Source organism: Bubalus bubalis, chromosome 20 (assembly GCF_019923935.1).
Source record: "Bubalus bubalis isolate 160015118507 breed Murrah chromosome 20, NDDB_SH_1, whole genome shotgun sequence".
In the NCBI taxonomy this organism is placed as follows: domain Eukaryota; kingdom Metazoa; phylum Chordata; class Mammalia; order Artiodactyla; family Bovidae; genus Bubalus; species Bubalus bubalis.
Window position 1 is genome coordinate 20602931 of NC_059176.1, and position 19128 is coordinate 20622058.

At 40.0% G+C, this 19128-nt stretch overlaps 1 pseudogene; it reads left to right on the forward strand.

Moving 5' to 3' along the window:
• Positions 1–5162: 5162 nt before the first annotated feature.
• Positions 5163–6510, forward strand: LOC102405778 (annotated as a pseudogene).
• Positions 6511–19128: the final 12618 nt, after the last annotated feature.

The window sequence follows — 19128 nt, forward strand, 5'->3', positions numbered from 1 at the left end:
CAACTGGCTGCTGCTACTGCTGCTAAGTCGCTTCAGTCGTGTCCGACTCTGTGCTACCCCAGAGATGGCAGCCCACCAGGCTCCCCCGTCCCTGGGATTCTCCAGGCAAGAACACTGGAGTGGGTTGCCATTTCCTTCTCCAGTGTGAAAGTGAAAAGTGAAAGTGAAGTCACTCAGTCGTGTCCGACCCTGAGCGACCCCATGGACTGCAGCCTACCAGGCTCCTCCACCCATGGGATTTTCCAGGCAAGAGTACTGGAGTGGGGTGCCATTGCCTTCTCCTAGCACAACTTGGGAAGCCCTTAATCTTAACTGTGTTTATCTTAATTGCACAGGGTTGAGATAAATGTTGCATAGCTAGTTACTAGGAATCTCCCACTGCCATTACTTTCCCTATATTTAGTCCATTTTTTCTTTCATCATAACCAGTTTTATCAGAATCCTTCCACTCTTTTATTTGGTGATCTTGGGAAGCAGAAGTTCCCAAAACTTTAGAAATCACAGACCATTAAAAAATAAAAGTGAGATAAAAAATTGGAGAGTCTAATCAGAATCCTTCCACTCTTTTATTTGGTGATCTTGGGAAGCAGAAGTTCCCAAAACTTTAGAAATCACAGACCATTAAAAAATAAAAGTGAGATAAAAAATTGGAGAGTCTAATCTACTATTTCTAAAGTTTTATTCTTCTAAAAAATAAGCACTTCCCACCACCATAAAAGAAAGAAAAAATCTTCAACAGGTAGAAAGGGCAGCAACCCAAAATAAAAGGCTTTCCTTTAAATTGGTTACATTTAACTTTGTGGAAAACTCACCATCTTACCTTTATGTTTTCATTTTCTACACACAAGTGACCAAGTGCACTGAAAATCCTTTTTGAGATAACATCAGCTCATTTTTGGCAGAGCCTTGAGCATGGCTAAAAGGCGTTCATTCGTTTTAATCCTGTAACCATCTATGGACTAACCTATTATGTTCAAGCCCTTGATCTAGATGCTAAATAATGCCAGAATCAGAACAGTCCAATCCCTGCCTTCAAATAGCTTATGATCTAATAAAGAAGATAAGAAACAGTGAATTTAAGAAAAGATTACGAGACATACCATAAGAGAGGAACAAACCAAGCTATGAAGGTTGAAAGAAAAATAGAGAAACATTTACTCAGGGAATTGGAAATGGCTTCATGGAAAAATTAGAAATGAAATGGAGCCTAAAGAATAGGGGATATCTCAAGATAGCAAGAAGGGAGGGTGTGTGTGTGTTTGGGTGTATGCATGGGTATATGTGTATAGAGATGAAAGAATGGAAAAAGAGCATTCCAGAAAATAAGAGAAAGGCATGGGCTACAAAGTTCATGCCACATCTTAGCAATAGGCAATCTGTAATTATTAAAGGTTTTGACAGGAAAATATTATAGAACAAGAATGCTTTCAGGAGAACCAATTTTAAGAATTTATTTAAGAAAGTTTTTGAGGTATTCATTATTTCAAGTGCAAGATTCACTGATTTTCAAATTCTGACCAATAAATTTATAATCCAAAAGCTGGGGAAAAAAAAAGATTTCATTGAATGAAAAATGTATTACAAGAGTTTGTTTGCATTTTGGTTATCCAAAAGATGTGTCCCTGATGTTGGCTTCCAGGCGAAGCACGAGCAAATCACCACGTAGCACTGGCCACAAGGCATATGGGAATAAAAGGAAAATAATCTGGAGGAGAAAGCTTCTCTAACGCTGAGGAAGGACCAGGGTGGGAGAAAGGGGTTTGGGGGAAAGAGTCCCAAAATGGCATTGCTTCTGATCAAGGAACTCACTTCATAGCAAATGATGTCTTAAAATGAACCCACGATCATGGAATTCACTGGCCTTGTCGTGTTCCCCAACATCCTGAAGCAATTGATTTGGTAGAATAGCCTTTTGAAGATTCCATTAGAGTCACCTAGATGGTGATACCTTTCAGAACTGGGGCAAGATTCTCCAGGAGGATGTACATGTCCTGCATCAGTGTCTGACACATAGTGCTGTTGCTTCTATAGCCGGGATTCACAGGGCCAGGAATCAAGAGGTCAGAATGGGAGTGACACCCTTCACTACTATCCCTAGTGACCCACTTGCCATCCCCTAGACTTCATGTTCCGCTGACCTAGATGTCTGTTCCAAAGGGAGGAATGTATCCACCAGGAAACACAAGAATGATTCCACTAAAGTAGGAGTTAAGACAGTCACCTGGCCAGTTTGGGTTCCTTCTGCCTCTCAATCAACAGGCAAGAAAAGGGACTTACAGTTCCAGCTGGGGTGACTGGGCCTGACAACCAAGAAGGAATGGGATGACTCCTCTAAAATGGAGGTAAGGAAAAGTATGTCTCAAATACAGGAGATCCCTTACGACATCTCTTAGTATGACAATGACCTGGGATTAAACTCAGTAAGAACCAACAACAATCCAATCCAAGCAGTACTACTAGTGGCCTGGACCTCCAGGAGTGTAGCTTTGAGTCACCTCACCAGGCAAAGAGGGCTTCCCAGGTGGCACTAGTGGTAAAGAACCTGCCTGCCAATTCAGGAGACCAAAGACACAGTTTCATCTCTGGGTTGGGAAGATCCCCTGAAGGACGGCATGGCAACCCACTGCAGTACTCTTGCCCAGAGAATCCCCATGGACAGAGGAGCCTGGAGGGCTACAGTCCATGGGATCGCAAAGAGTTGGACATGACTGAGTGACTAAGGCTATGACCATGTGACTAGTTACAGAAATGAAAACTATAATTGTCATGAGTATTTCTGCCTTATTCTGTTATCAGTATGTTGTGTATTGCATAAATATCTTTGTGTTCTCCCTTCTCTTATCCCCTTATCATGTAACTTAAAATATATTGATTGAATACTGTACTATTCAAGTGCCATCACTTTGCATCTTCATGTCTTAAGTTATGGAATATCAAAGAAAAAAGTAAATATCACCCAAGGACTTGGCATTCTCTTCTGGAGAAACAGTGAGTTTTCAGTTGTATTTAGGATAGCTATAGTATGTTAGACATAAGTATGACCCTGTTATTGTCTTTATTTGGAGATGAAGTACAGTTTAAGGAGATGTGTATGAATGTCAAGTTGAAAGGGATAAAGTCGTGATGTTTAATTTTGTGTGTCAGCTTGACCATGGTGTCCAGATATTTGATCAAATATTATTCTGGATGTTTCTGTGAGGGTGGTTTTTGGATGAGATGAACATTTAAATTGATTAACTTTGAATCTATAAAGTATTAATAGATTGCCCTCTTTAATGACAGTGTCCCTCAGTTAGATGCTGTAATAAGACAGAAAATGACCTCTCCTAAGCAAGAATGAATTCTGTCAGCAGACTGCCTTTGAACTTGAATTGTCACTCTTCCCTGAGTCTCCAACATGCCAGGCAGTCTAACCGGTTAAGATTTTGAACTTGGCAATGTCCACTTCACATGTGCTAATTCCTTAAAGTAAATTAATCAATCCATCTCTATTTCTCCCTGTAGACCTATGACAGGAGAGAGAGAGAAAGAATATATACACATCCAGTCTATATAAATACACACACATACACATATCATATTGGCACTGCTTCTCTGGAGAACTCTAATACAGATGCCTTCAAGCTCTACACACACAGTGATATAGGCATTCTGTAGATACAAATATAAACATACATATTAGGATTAACAAAATTGGCAGCTTAAAAGAACACGCACTTATTGTTTCTGTGAGAAAAAGTCTGGGCATGTCTCACACGTGTCCTCTGCATAGAGTCTCATCAGTTGCAATCAAGGTATTGACAGGTATAATGCTGTCATCTCAGGCTAAACTGATGAAGGATCCATTTTTGCAGAATTCAGTATTTTGTGATTGTAGGGTTGAAGGCGTCAGTCTTGCTGGCTGTTGTTAACTTGTGCAAGTGGATCAATTACTAAATATCTAGAGCCTATAAAAACTATAGAAGTTTCAGAAACAAATTCAGTATTTTTTTGACTAATGGGTAGTTTCTGTCTTCCTTCACTCTAAAAAGTTATAAACTAATTTGGTTCCGAAACCTCATTCAACCAAATATCTCCAAATTTATTTTAAGATTAGGAAGACTCACGTGTTAAAGCAGCATAAAATTTGACAAAATAGTTCTGCCATTCCCCAGTGGTAAAATACCAAACTAATTTTCATAGTCTAGTGAGTTATGGAAATAGAAGGAACTGTAAATTGGTATTAATGGGAGACAAGAAGGAAAGGAAATACTGTGGTCAGACCTTAAAATTATTTAGTGTGCCTCAAAATACTTCCCCACTCTATATTTTAGCTAAATTGAACAATTTAACAATTTAACCATCAGCTTTTGGGGGGGATCTTTTGTAATTACGATTTTAATTCAAGAAGTTAATAATATTATTTTCTGTTTTTCATCAAAATGTAATATGTGCTTTTGTCAGTCCCCTCAGCCTCTGCCACCTCCGCACCTCTGCCAGCTCTCCGATGCCACCTTGGCCAGTGGTCCTCCTCATGAGGGAGCGAGGCGGCTAGCAGCCGGTGGTCCTGCGGGCTAGGCAATGCTGTTTCCTCTCTATGGGATCTGCCCACCACGCCCCTGCGCTCTGAGGTGGATGGCAGATTGTGTGTTTATCAAACGTTTATCAAATGTTTCCACTGCTGCATGGAGGGCACACGCATCTTCAGTGGGACTTGGAATTCCTGGAGAATTGCCTTTGTGACAGGTTGACATAATCCCTTTAAATTCCATCTCTACATTTTCCATATTTGCCTATATCTTGAGAGTCCCTTGGACTGCAAAGAGATCCAACCAGTCCATCCTAAAGGAAATCAGCTCTGAGTGTTCATTGGAGGGACTGATGTTGAAGCCAAAACTCCAATACTTTGGCAACCTGATGCGAAGAGCTGACTTGTTTGAAAAGACCCTGATGTTGGGAAAGATTGAAGGTGGGAGAAGAAGGGGAGGGCAGAGGATGAGATGGTTGGATGGCATCACCAACTCAATGGACATGAGTTAGGGTGGACTCTGGGAGTTGGTGATGGACAGAGAGGCCTGGCGTGCTGCAGTCCATGGGGAAGCGAAGAGTCGAACATGACCGAACTGACTGACTGACTAACCCTATTTGCAGTTTGTTGTGTTTCAAAAAGACATAAAGAAACCATGAACAGCTTTAATAATGAGTTTGACTGCCATTTCTTAGATGCAGGCATTACTACCAAGGACCTTCTGGACCAAAAAAACTAATGAAGTTTCTTCTTCTGATTGATAAGCATGCCTTCTACATTGCTGATATGGGAGACAATCTAAAGAAACATCTGAGATGGTTTAAAGCCCTTCCTCGGGTCACCCCCATTTTTGCAGTCAAATGCAATGATAGTAGAACCATAGTGAAGGCCTAGCTGCCAATGGGACAAGACTTGACTGTGCCAGCAAGACTGAATTACAATTGGTGCTGTCTCGGGATGCCTCCAGAGAGGATTGTCTATGCAAATATGTATAAACTAGTGTCTCAGATTAAGTACACTGCAAATAACAGGGTAAAGATGATGACTTTTGATAGTGAAGTTGAGTTGATGAAAGCTTCCAGGGCATATCCAAAGGCCAAGTTGGTTTTGCAGATTGCCACTGATAATTCCAAAGCAGTATGTCACCTCAGTGTCAAATTTAGTGCCGCAGGCTTCTTTTGGAATGGGCAAAAGAGCTAGATATTGATGTCATTGGTGTCAAATTCCATGTGGGAAGTGGCTATACTGATCCTGAGACCTTCATGCAGGTGATCTCTGATGCCTGCTGTGTCTTTGACATAGGAGCTAAGGTTGGTTTCAACATGTATCTGCTTGATATTGGTGGTGGCTTTCCTGGATCTGAGGATGTAAAGCTTAAATCTGGAGATCACCAGTGTAATCAAGCCATCATTGGACAAGTATTTTCCATCAGACTCTGGAGTGAGAATCATACCTGAGCCGGGCATCAGCTTTCACACTCGCAGTTAATATCATTGAAAAAAAAAAAAAAACACCTCATATTAAAGGAACAGACAGACTCTGATGATGAAGAGGAATCAAGTGAACAGTTATGTATTACATGAATGATGGAGTATATGGGTCATTTAACTGCATTCTTTAGGATCACACACACAAAGCCTCTTCTGCAGAAGAGACCCAAACCAGACGAGAAGTATTATTCATCCAGCACCTGGGGACCAATCTGTGATGCCTGGACCACATTGTTGAGCACTGTAACCTGCATGTGGGCAATTGGATGCTCTTTGAGAACATGGGTGCTTACACTGTCACTACTGCTTCTACCTGCAATGGATTCCAGAGACCTACCATGTACTATGTGATGCCAGGGCCAACATGGCAACTGATGAAGCAGATCCAAAACCAGGACTTCCCACCCAGAGTGGAGGAGCAGGATGTCAGCCCCCTGCACCCTGTCCTGTGCCTGAGAAAGCAGCATGAAGCAGCATTCAGCAGACTGTGCTTCCACTTGTATTAACATGTAGTTACCACTCTTGTAGCTGTTAACTGCGAGTTTAGCTTGATTTAAAGGTTTTGGGGGGGACCATTTAACTTAATCACTGCTAGTTCTGAGATGTTGATATGAGTAGGGTTGGCACAGGTGCACCAATGTGGAAGACTGGGAGATGGGGTCACACTTATCTGTGTTCCTGTGGAAACTGTTAGGTAGTTAGAATAGGAAAAAGGAGTCCAGAATGCCCGCAGCTAAAAGACAAAAGGAAAAGCCCATGAAAATAGAACAAAGGAAGGTCCAGGGACCAGAGTGAAGACCTCAGGTAAAATAAACAGCCCTCCTGGCTAGCCCAATTTACATAGGGCAGGCTCAGGGGGAGGAGAAAAAAGCATATAAAAAGAGGAGCCAAAATTGAGCTGGGGGTTTTTCTTCTTTTTGCGTCTTTTGGGTTGGCCCACCCTCATGCCTGAGGGTGTATTTTCCTTTGCTTGCCAAATAAAACTGAGCTGTAACATGGAGCTGTAACACTGGTCCTTCCATTGCTTCAAATTTTTGCCACAGCGAGACAGAACTGAGGAAATTCACACTCCTCCAACAAAACTATTTGAATATTTGTTTTATATGGATTTTTATTCACTTTTCAAACATGCTACTAAAAGCTTCAACTGCTGAGCAAGCGTTTGTGGCTTGTGTATCAGCAGGATGGGCCAGAAGCTTAGTGTCACAACTGGTTTTAACAAAAAAGGAATAAAGTATCTTGACATTAAAAAAAAAATGTAATGTGTGATAAAAGGTATCCTCAAAACCAGTATTAAACAGTTTAGCAACCATGTTATGTGGTGGTGGTGGTGATGGTGGTGTTTAGTCTCTGAGTCATGCCCAACTCTTGTGACCCCAGGGTCACAAGGACTGTAGCTCACCAAGCTCCTCTGTCTGTGGGATTTCCAGGCAAGAATACTGGAGTGGGTTGCCATTTCCTTCTCTACCCAGGGGATTAAAGTAGCATCTCCTGCATTGACATACCACTGAGCCACCAACCATGTAACTACTAATAAATATTCAGAAAAGTCTTCACGTTTCTGTAGAAATACCAAATTTAGTTCATATCTGACATTGTGCTTAATCTCCCACCATGGATACCATTGAAACATTTGGAAAGGTGACTAAATTGACATTATCTGTAACTAATTTAAAATTTGGGCTTCCCCGATAGCTCAGTTGGTAATTTATCTTTATGCTATCTTCCAAATTATTGGGCTTGATCATTTAATTCAAACTGGGAAAAAGTTGTAAAACCAAATCTATGACCAGATCTGGATATAAGACATGTAATACATTCCTAGGCAGAAACATTTATTAAAAATCACAGCTAAAGATTAGATAAGTTTATGGAAAAAATCTGAAGAAAAATTTTAAGGATCTGCAAAAGCTGATAAAGTAACATTTGCCTAAAAAATAAATTGGTTTGTAATCCCTATTTAATGGTTTCCAAAAAATTTTAAGAGTAATATTTTTCTCCTTCATTTAATTCACTATCTTATTCATTCAAACTTTCAAATTTACATGTTGCCAGGTTCAAATGCAAATGTCTCATCAGCTGTCAGCTTAAAAAGAAAAGATTTTATAAATTCCAAGTATGATTATTTGGCTGCTTCTGGAAACTTAAGCTTTATTCTTTCACTCTCAAATATATTAAAAATAAATAATCGACACATAAAAAGATAAAGCTGAGGCTATTTTGACCAAAGTAATGAATTAAACCTAAAGCTAAACCAATAATACTTCTAAAAGAATTTATTCTCTTATTTCACATTATCCTCTGTTAATCTGTTACTAACATTGAAATGGCTTATAAAAATAATTCACTGGAGTCAAAGTATGATATTTCTGAATGACAAAATAAGGCAACTATAATACAATAATAGCCCCTAGAAGTTGGGCCTGTAACCTATATCATATATTCTTTGGCTCATATAGATGACAAAGAAAGTTAACTATTCTAAAGGAATATAAGAAAAATATATTATATCTGAAATTTTCAAGTTTAAAAGGAGAATTAAAAGTCAATACTAAAAACACCTCAAATTACTCAAATTTATACAGAAAGTCATTTTAAATTTAGCAACTGCCTTAAATTGTTAAATATGTAAAGAAACATCTAGTTACATAAAATTAAGAAGCTTAAAATACCTTAAAAATTAGAAATCACCTGGAAATTTTCAGTATTTATTTTTGTCAAGTGAAATTTCAAAGAAGTGATTCATGGGCCACTTTCTACCACACCATCCTCTCCTCCTTTCCTCCCCAGCACTCTGTAATCATATTCACCAAATAAAGTGAGAGGGGATCATTTGGCAAACTCCACATTGAATAAGCTGAACCTCTCAGTATCTTTTCATTGTTTTCCTCATTATTAATTACATAAAAATTTCAAAGGGGTTCAATGATTTTAATCAGTGGACATTAGTAAATGAACTTATGAACATTAGCATAAATTGGAGTTGCAAACTGGCTTATTGTTTTTCAATTCAGTTCACTAAATAGTTAATGCTGCTAAGTCGCTTCAGTCATGTCCCACTCTGTGCAACCCCATAGATGGCAGCCCACCAGGCTCCCCCGTCCCTGGGATTCTCCAGGCAAGAACACTGGAGTGGGTTGCCATTTCCTTCTCCAAAATAGTTAATTAAGACCTGCAATGCATAAACCATTATTCACCAACATGGGAAGTAAAATGATAAATTCTTTACATGCCAGTCAGCCTCCAGGTATTTACACCTTCAGTTCAGTTCATTTCAGTTGCTCAGTCCTGTCTGACTCTTTACAACCCCATGGACTGCAAAATGCCAGGCCTCCATGTCCATCACCAATTCCCAGAGACTACTCAACTCTGGTCGACTGAGTCAGTGATGCTATGATCACTTCTCATCCTCTGTCGTCGCCTTCTCCTCCTACCTTCAATCTTTCCCAGCATCAGGGTCTTTTCAAATGAGTCAGTTCTTTGCGTCAGGTGCCCAAAGTGTTGGAGTTTCAGCTTCAGCATCAGTCCTTCCAATGAACATTCAGGACTGATTTTCCTTAGGTTGGGATGGTTGTATCTCCTTCCAGTCCAAGGGACTCTCAAGAGTCTTCTCCAGCATCACAGTTCAAAAGCATCAATTCTTCAGCGCTCAGCTTTCTTTATATTCCAATTCTCACATCCATATATGACTACTGGAAAAACCACAGCTTTGACTAGATGCACCTTTGTTGGCAAAGTAATGTTTCTGCTTTTTAATATGCTGTCTATGTGGATCATAACTTTCCTTCCAAGGAGTAAGCGTCTTTTAATTTCATGGCTGCAGTCACCATCTGCAGTGATTTTGCTGCTGCTGCTGCTAAGTCACTTCAGTCGTGTCCGACTCTGCGCGACCCCATTGACGGCAGCCCACCAGGCTCCCCCGTCCTTCGGATTCTCCAGGCAAGAACACTGGAGTGGGTTGCCATTTCCTTCTCCAATGCATGAAAGTGCAAAGTAAAAGTGAAGTCACTCAGTCATGTCCGACTCCCAGTGACCCCATGGACTGCAGCCTACCAGGCTCCTCTGTCCATGGGATTTTCCAGGCAAGAGTAGTGATTTTAGAGCCCCGCCAAAATAAAATGTCACCGTTTCCACTCTTTCCCCATCTGTTGCCATGAAGTGATGGAACCACATACCATGATCTTAGTTTTCTGAATGTCAAGTTTTAAGCCAATTTTTCCACTCTCCTCTTTCACATTCATCAAGAAGCTCTTTAGTTCTTCTTCGCTTTCTGCCATAAATGTCATCTGCATATCTGAGGTTATTGATGTTTCTCCTGGTAATCTTGATTCCAGCTTGTGCTTCATCCAGCCCAGCATTTCTCACGATGTACTCTGCTATAAATTAAATAAGCAGGGTGACAATATACAACCTTGATGTACTCCTTTCCCGATTTGGAACCAGTCTGTTTGTTGTTCCATGTCAGTTCTAACTGTTGCTTCCTGACCTGCATACAGATTTCTCAGGAGGAAGGTCAGGTGGTCTGGTATTCCCATCTCTTTCAGAATTTTCCACAGTTTTTTGTGATCCACACAGTCAAAGGCTTTGGCATAGTCAATAAAGCAGAAATAGATGTTTTTCTGGAACTCTCTTGCTTTCTCGATGATCCAGCAGATGTTGGCAATTTGATCTCTGGTTCCTCTGCCTTTTCTAAAACCAGCTTGAACATCTGGAAGTTCATGGTTCACATACTGTTGAAGCCTGGCTTGGAGAATTTTAAGCATCACTTTACTAGTGTGTGAGATGAGTGCAATTGTGTGGTACTTTGAGCATTCTTTGGCATTGCCTTTCTTTGGAATTGGAATGCAAACTGACATTTTCCAGTCCTGTGGCCACTGCTGAGTTTTCCAAATTTGCTGGCATATTGAGTGCAGAACTTTCACAGCATCATCTTTCAGGATTTGGAATAGCTCAACTGGAATTCCATCACTTTCACTACCTTTATTAGTAGCGATGCTTCCTAAGGCCCACTTGACTTCACATTCCAAGATGTCTGGCTCTCGGTGAGTGATCACATCATCGTGATCATCTGGGTCATAAGATCTTTTATGTATAGTTTTTCTGTGTATTCTTGCCACCTCTTCTTAATATCTTCTGCTTCTGTTAGGTCCATACCATTTCCCACCTTTCTTGAGCCCATCTTTGCATGAAAATTCCCTTGGTATCTCTAATTTTCTTGAGGAGATCTCTAGTCTTTCCCATTTTATTGTTTTCCTTTATTTCTTTGCACTGATCACTGAGGAAGACTTTCTCATCTCTACTTGGTATTCTTTGCAAATCTTCATTCAATGGTATATCTTTCCTTTTCTTCTTTGACTTTTGCTTCTCTTCTTTTCATAGCTATTTGTAAGGCCTCCTCAGGCAACCATTTTGCCTTTTTGCGTTTCTTTTTCTTGGATGGTCTTGATCCCTATCTCCTGTACAATGTCATGAACCTCTGTCCATAATTTTTCAGGTACTCTATCAGATCTAATCCCTTGAATCTATTTGTCACTTCTACTGTATAATCATAAGGGATTTAATTTATGTCATACTTGAATGGTTTAGTTGTTTTCCCTACTTTTTTCAATATAAGTCTGAATTTGGAAATAAGGAGTTCATGATCGGAGACACAGTCAGATCCTGGTCTTGTTTTGCTGACTGTATAGAGCTTATCCATCTTTGGCTGCAAAGAATATAATCAATCTGATTTCAGTATTGACCATCTGGTGATATCCATGTGTAGAGTCTTCTCTTGTGTTGTTGGAAGAGGGTGTTTGCTATGACCAGTGCATTCTCTTGGCAAAACTCTATTAGCCTTTGCCCTGCTTCATTTTGTACTCCAAGGCCATATTTGCCTGTTACTCCAAGTATTTCTTGATGTCCTAGTTTTGCATTCCAGTCCCCTATAATGAAAAGCACATCTTTTTTGGGTGTTAGTTCTAGAAGGTCTTGTTGGTCTTCATAGAACCATTCAACTTCTGTTTCTTCAGCATTACTGGTCAGGGCATAGGCTTGGATTACCTTGCTATTGAATGGTTTGCCTTGGAAACAAAGGGAAATCATTCTGTCATTTTTGAGACTGCATCCAAGTATGCATTTTGGACTCTCTTGTTCACTATGATGGCTACTTCATTTCTTCTAAGGCATTTTTTTTCCCACAGTAGTGGATATAATGGTCATCTGACTTAAATTCACCCATTCCAGTCCATTTTAGTTTGCTGATTCCTAAAATATCAATGTTCACTCTTGCCATCTCCTGTTTGAACACTTCTAATTTGCCTTGATTCATGGAGCTAACATTCCAGGTTCCTATGCAATATTGCTCTTTATAGCATTGACTTTACATCCATCACCAGTCACATCCACAACTGGGTGTTGTTTTTGCTTTGGCTCCATCTCTTCATTCTTTCTGGAATTATTTCTCCACTGATCTCCAGTAGCATATTGGGCATCTACCACCTGGGGAATTCATCTTTCAGTGTCCTATTTTTTTGTGTCTTCATACTATTCATGGTGTTCTCAAGGCAAGAATACTGAAGTGGTTTGCCATTCCCTTCTCCAGTAGACCACGTTTTGTCAGAACTCTCCACCATGACTTTATTCCTCAGTACACATTCCTGTAGCTTCTCAGTTCAGTTCAATTCAGTTGCTGAGTCATGTCCAACTCTTTGTGACCCCATGAATCGTAGCACGCCAGGCCTCCCTGTCCATTACCAACTCACGGAGTTCACTCAGACTCACGTCCATCGAGTCAGTGATGCCATCCAGCCATCTCATCCTCTGTCGTCCCCTTCTCCTCCTGCCCCCAATCCCTCCCAGCATCAGAGACTTTTCCAATGAGTCAACTCTTCACATGAGGTGGCCAAGGTACTGGAGTTTCAGCTTCAGCATCATTCCCTCCAAAGAAATCCCAGGGCTGATCTCCTTCAGAATGGACTGGTTGGATCTCCTTGCAGTCCAAGGGACTCTCAAGAGTCTTCTCCAACACCACAGCTCAAAAGCATCAATTCTTTGGCGCTCAGCCTTCTTCACAGTCCAACTCTCACATCCATACATGACCACTGGAAAAACCATATCCTTGACTAGACGGACCTTTGTTGGCAAAGGAATGTCTCTGCTTTTTAAAATGCTACCTAGGTTGGTCATAACTTTTCTTCCAAGAAGTAAGCGTCTTTTAATTTCATGGCTGCAGTCACCATCTGCAGTGATTTTGGAGCCCAAAAAAATAAAGTGTGACACTGTTTCCACTGTTTCCCCATCTATTTCCCATGAAGTGATGGGACCAGATGCCATGATCTTCCTTTTCTGAATGTTGAGCTTTAAGCCATCTTTTTCACTCTCCACTTTCACTTTCATCAAGAGGCTTTTTAGTTCCTCTTCACTCTCTGCCATAAGGGTAGCATCATTTGCATATCTGAGGTTATTGATATTTCTCCTGGCAATCTTGATTCCAGCTTGTGCTTCCTCCAGCCCAGCGTTTCTCATGATGTACTCTGCACATAAGTTAAATAAGCAGGGTAACAATATACAGCCTTGACGTACTCCTTTTCCTATTTGGAACCAGTCTGTTGTTCCATGTCCAGTTCTAACTGTTGCTTCCTGACCTGCATATAGGTTTCTCAAGAGACAGGTCAGGTGGTCTGGTATTCCCATCTCTTTCAGAATTTTCCACAGTTTTTTGTGATCCACACAGTCAAAGGCTTTGGCATAGTCAATAAAGCAGAAATAGATGTTTTTCTGGAACTCTCTTGCTTTTTCGATGATCCAGCAGATATTGGCCATTTGATCTCTGGTTCCTCTGCCTTTTCTAAAACCAGCTTGAACACCTGGGTAGCTTCTCAGGGCAACACAAATAGTCGTCTTAAAATATTGTCCTCTTAGTCAAATAACACCTAACTCCAACCTTCCTCACATCTAAGACATTTCTCCAAGCACAGCTGCTTTCTTTCTCTCCAGTAACGTCATAAATCTGGGTAATTGCAATATTACCCTGCGCACAGATCCCTGCCTTTACCACAGACATTACTTGCCATAACTGGCAATACATGAAATAGGGCTAATCTGTACATTTCAGCCAGTACAGCCATTTCTTTGCTTGTGTTCATTTGCCTGTTTCAATATTTTATCTGTGAGGGAATAGCAAATGACTTGGCTATCGATTTAAATTCCTTCTTTCCTAAGGTGTCTATGTACCAAAGGGATAGTAATTCATGTTTGTTTGAACACTGTATATACCACAGTAGAATTTTGGAGAAATTTGAAGCATTGAATGTAACTTTTTTCCAATACAGAAGACTCTGCTCTTCTTTACAAGATCAATATAATAAATTTTAAAGTATATGAATCAGGGTATTCATCACTTGATAATGCATTCCTAAGACAAATTACCCTAAATATTTGCCCAAGAAAGACTAACAGCAGAGGGTAATATTCATTAATTTATGGAATAGGTTTATGGATTAATCTTAAAATCAATGGAAGCATAATACAATAAAAATAATACTCTATAAGTAGTATCTGTTAAGTATTTGGTAGGTGGCAGACAATGAAATAAGTGGGCTTCAAATAATTTAAGTGACATGCCCAAAGATGTTCAATTAAGTCTTATTTCTGCCATGTGTTAAGTCCAGAATCTGATTTCAAGGACTAGGATCTTAACTACTGCTTTATAATATGTAAGATCTGAACTTATAGAACACAATTCACAATGGAACTTTGTACAGAACAAACTTTGAAGATTTAGGGTCCTTAAAACAACACCAGTGGGATATCAAGGCAGACATTGCTAATTAATTAGTGGTGAAGTCATATTTGCTAATTTCGAGAACAATGTCTGTGATGTTTTTCCATGGTTGTGTTTGAAAGTGATTATCATGGAAATTTTTAAAGATTAGAATTAAAATATATATAATTATTTATTAGGGTATTCACAAGAATATATGACTCATTAGGTATTGTGCTTCTGGTTAATATATATATATAGATATATATATAAATGATTCATTATTAAGAGGTCTTAGAGCTGGGGCAAAGGTCCCAACTTAGGTGATAAATTGTTATTGTTATTCAGTTGCTAAGCTGGGTCCAACTCTTTGCAACCCCATGGACTGCAGCATGCTGGCTCGCCTGTCCTTCACTATCTCCTGAAGTTTACTCAAACTCAAGTGCATTGAGTTGATGATATCCTCTGTTGCCCCATTCTCCCGCCCTCAATCTTTCCTAGCATAAGGGTCTTTTCCAATGAGTTGGCTCTTTGCATCAGGTGGCCAAAGTATTGGGCTCATCTTCACCATCAGTCCCTCCAAAAAATCAGTTCAGTTCAGTCACTCAGTCATGTCCAGTTCTTTGCATCCCCATGGACTGCAGCATGCCAGGCTTCCCTGTCCATCACCAACTCCCAGAGCTTTGCTCAAACTCATGTCCACCAAGTCGGTGATGCTATCCAACTATCTCATCCTCGGTCATCCCCTTCTCCTTCTGCCTTCAATCTTTCCCAGGATCAGGGTCTTTTCTAAGGAGTCAGTTCTTCATGTCAGGTGACCAAAGTATTGGAGTTTCAGCTTCAACATCAGTCCATCTAAAGAATATTCAGGACTGATTTCTTTAGGATTGACTGGTTTGATCTCCTTGCAGTCCAAAGGACTCTCAAGAGTCTTCTCCAGCACCACAATTCAAAATTATCAGTTCTTTGGTGCTCAACCTTCTTTTTGGTCCAAATCTCACATGAAAAATGGCAACCCATTCCAGTATTCTTGCCTGGAGAATCCCATGAAAGGAGGAGCCTGGTGGGCTACAGTCCATGGGATCACAAAGAGCCAGACATGACTGAGCTACTAATTTTACTTTATTCTGCATATAAATTAAATAAGCAGGGTGGCTATACACAGCCTTGATGTACTCCTTTCCCAATTTGGAACCAGTCTGTTGTTCTATGTTCAGTTCTAACTGTTGCTTCTTGGCCTGCATACAGGTTTCTCAAGAGAGAGTTAAGATGGTCTGGTATTCCCATCTCTTTAAGAATTTTCCACAGCTTGTTGTGATCCACACAAAGGCTTTAATGTAGTCAATGAAACAGAAGTATATTTTTTTCTGGAATTCTCTATGTTTTTCTATGACCCAACAGATGTTGGCAATTTGGTCACTGGTTCCTCTGCCTTTTCTAAATCCAGCTTGTACAATGGCAGTTCTTGGTTCACATACTGCTGAAGCCTACCTTGAAGGATTTTGAGTATAACCTTGCTAGCATGTAAAATGAGCACAATTGTGTGGTAGTTTAAGCATTCTTTGGCATTGTCTTTCTTTGGGATTGGGATGAAAACTGACCTTTTCCAGTCCTATCTGCCCACAAAGAGAAGGTATTTCCTCAGATTCAAGGTCTCAGTTGTTGGTCCCAGCCAAGGGCTATGTCTCTCCCCATATCCTCCTTTCCAGCACCTTGCCTATCCTCTTCCTTCAAGGTCTAGTTTCCTAAGTCTCTAGAGATTAAAAAAAAAAGAAAAGAAAGAAACTTCTTCATTCATTTCATATGTATGTAACACTTTTTCTGTCGAGCAAGAGTATAAAAAGTTGATGATGTTTATTTTCAAGGCGAATATGTCAGAGGGGGGAAGAGTCCAAAAAGTATCATTATGCATCTTCTAGCATTTCTGTATGTGAAAGGTGTTCTGTAACAGTTTATTGATGAAAACAGGACTAGATATCTTTCCCAGACCATCACACTGCTTCTATCTCTTTCTTGGTATTTAAAATAGCTAGGTGAAATTTTTATTAAAAAAAAAATCAAGAAATCAGATTCTGGACTATATCTTCTAATAATGAATATGAATTGGAAAGCCCACAGGCCAACACAAAGACCATATATATTGCACAATTCTCCTGGTGGGTGTTGAGGGTGGGGAGGAGAATCAGTAGGAGATTTGGTTTAAAATATCTGCTTCTTCTAAGGGCTTTCCTGGTGGCTCAGAAGGTAAAGTGTCTGCCTGCAATGCGGGAGACCTGAGTTTGATCCCTGGGTTGGGAAGATCCCCTGGAGAAGGAAATAGCAACACACTCTGGTTCTCTTGCCTGGAAAATCCTATGTACAGAGACCCTGGTAGGCTACAGTCCATGGGGTTGCTAAAAGTTGGACAGGACTGAGTGACTTAACTTTCACTTCACTAGGGTCTGAAGGATGGTTTGAATCTTGAATTTCAGCTGAGAATTTGCTTTGCTGGTGACTGAACAATGACCACTTCAGGTCCTATTTGACACACACTCTTCTCTTCAAACCATGGAGATTTAAGAAATCTCTAAGGACTCTTGTGTCTGCAGTCACCACCATAAATTTATAGATGCCTCTATTGAGAGTTCTACTGACTTCCTTAAGAATCTGCCTATAATTACAAGACAGATGAGCCATTTCCACCTGTCTCAAGAAGGCGATGGCACCCCACTCCAGAACATCCATGGAAAATCCCATGGATGGAGGAGCCTGGAAGGCTGCAGTCCATGGGGTCGCTGAGGGTCGGACACGACTGAGCGACTGCACTTTCACTGTTCACTTTCATGCATTGGAGAAGGAAATGGCAACTCACTCCAGTGTTCTTGCCTGGAGAATCCCAGGGACAGGGGAGTAGCCTTATGGGTCAAAGGTAGCTGTCTTTGCTGCTGCTCTGCAGCCTGTCTGCTCAAGGAACAGAGGTGATTCCAAATGAGAGAGCTCACCTCAGTCCAGGAGGAAGGAGCAGAAATAGCAACTGACATTTATAATAGTTGTTTTCTCCTTCTTTTTCCATCAAAGACATCTAACTGCTAATCAGAGCTTCTGATCAGCATGTGATAACATTACAGAATTATCAACTGAGTGGATATAATTCTATTACAGAGGAGATATTTGACAGATTAGTTAGCTCATGCCACTGTATCATGGAAAGCATTTTAATTTTTGTTAGGCTTTTAAAATTTTTGAAATGTTTCAAAGATTCCCTATTATACTCCCAAACTCCAATGAGCCCAAAAATGCCAAACTGCCTCCACCAAGAGAGAACCAATTTCTCACCATTTAAAACTGCTGTTTAAGGGTTTTTTTTAATATAAAAGAAGTGACTTGCGCATGGAAATTCAGAAACAACCAAGGCAACATTATCTAGATGTCAGCCAAGGTCATTCTTCACTTTATGATTTCCTCTCACCCCTATCTCACATCCAGGGAAAAGCCAATCCCTTAGAGATAATTTTTGCCACAACTTGAAAGCTTGCATTTTATCACCTCTAAATATGATCTCTTCTCCTGCTCAGTGGTCACCATTAATTATTTGACCCAATATACTTCTCTTCTCTGCTCAGCACTATTTCAGACATACAGTCTTTTATTTTTTTAATCTATTTTTTAACTGAAGGATAGTTGCTTTACAGGATTTTGTTGTTTTCTGTCAAACATCAACATGAATCAGCCATAGGTATACATATGTGCCCTCCCTCTTGAACAGTCTTTTTCTTTATCAAAAGACTATTCAGTCAAGAAATTTATGTATTCTATAATAATCTATATGGGAAAAGAATCTGGAAAAGAATGGATAATGTGTATGTATAACTGAATCACTTTGGTGTATATCTGAAACTAACACAACATTCTAAATTAATTATGTGTGTGTGTTCAGGCATGTCTGACTCTTTGTGACCCCATGGGTGTAGCCTTCCAGGCTTCTCAGTCTATGGAATCTTCCAAGCAAGTATACTGAGGTTGGTTGCCATTTCCACTTCCAGGGATCGAACCCACATTCCTTGCATCTCTTGCATTGGTAAGTGGATTGTTTACCACCAGGAAGGCAAAACAAACAAACAAAAAAATACTCCAACATAAAATAAAAATTAAATTTAAAAAATAAAATACTATTATTTATAACATTTAAAAATTGTTTATATAACAGACACTACTTAAGATGTGTATGATGAAGCAAGATACGGATGATTATAGCTCGTAATAAGAAATAGCAAAAACTGAGTATACACTTTTAATCATCCCTCTCTACTAGGAATTTCTCACTCTTGATATTTCTCTACTGTCCCCCACTTGCTATCATGTTTCTGACCTGCTCTTTTTCTCTTCTGAGTTCACTCCCACCTACAAGT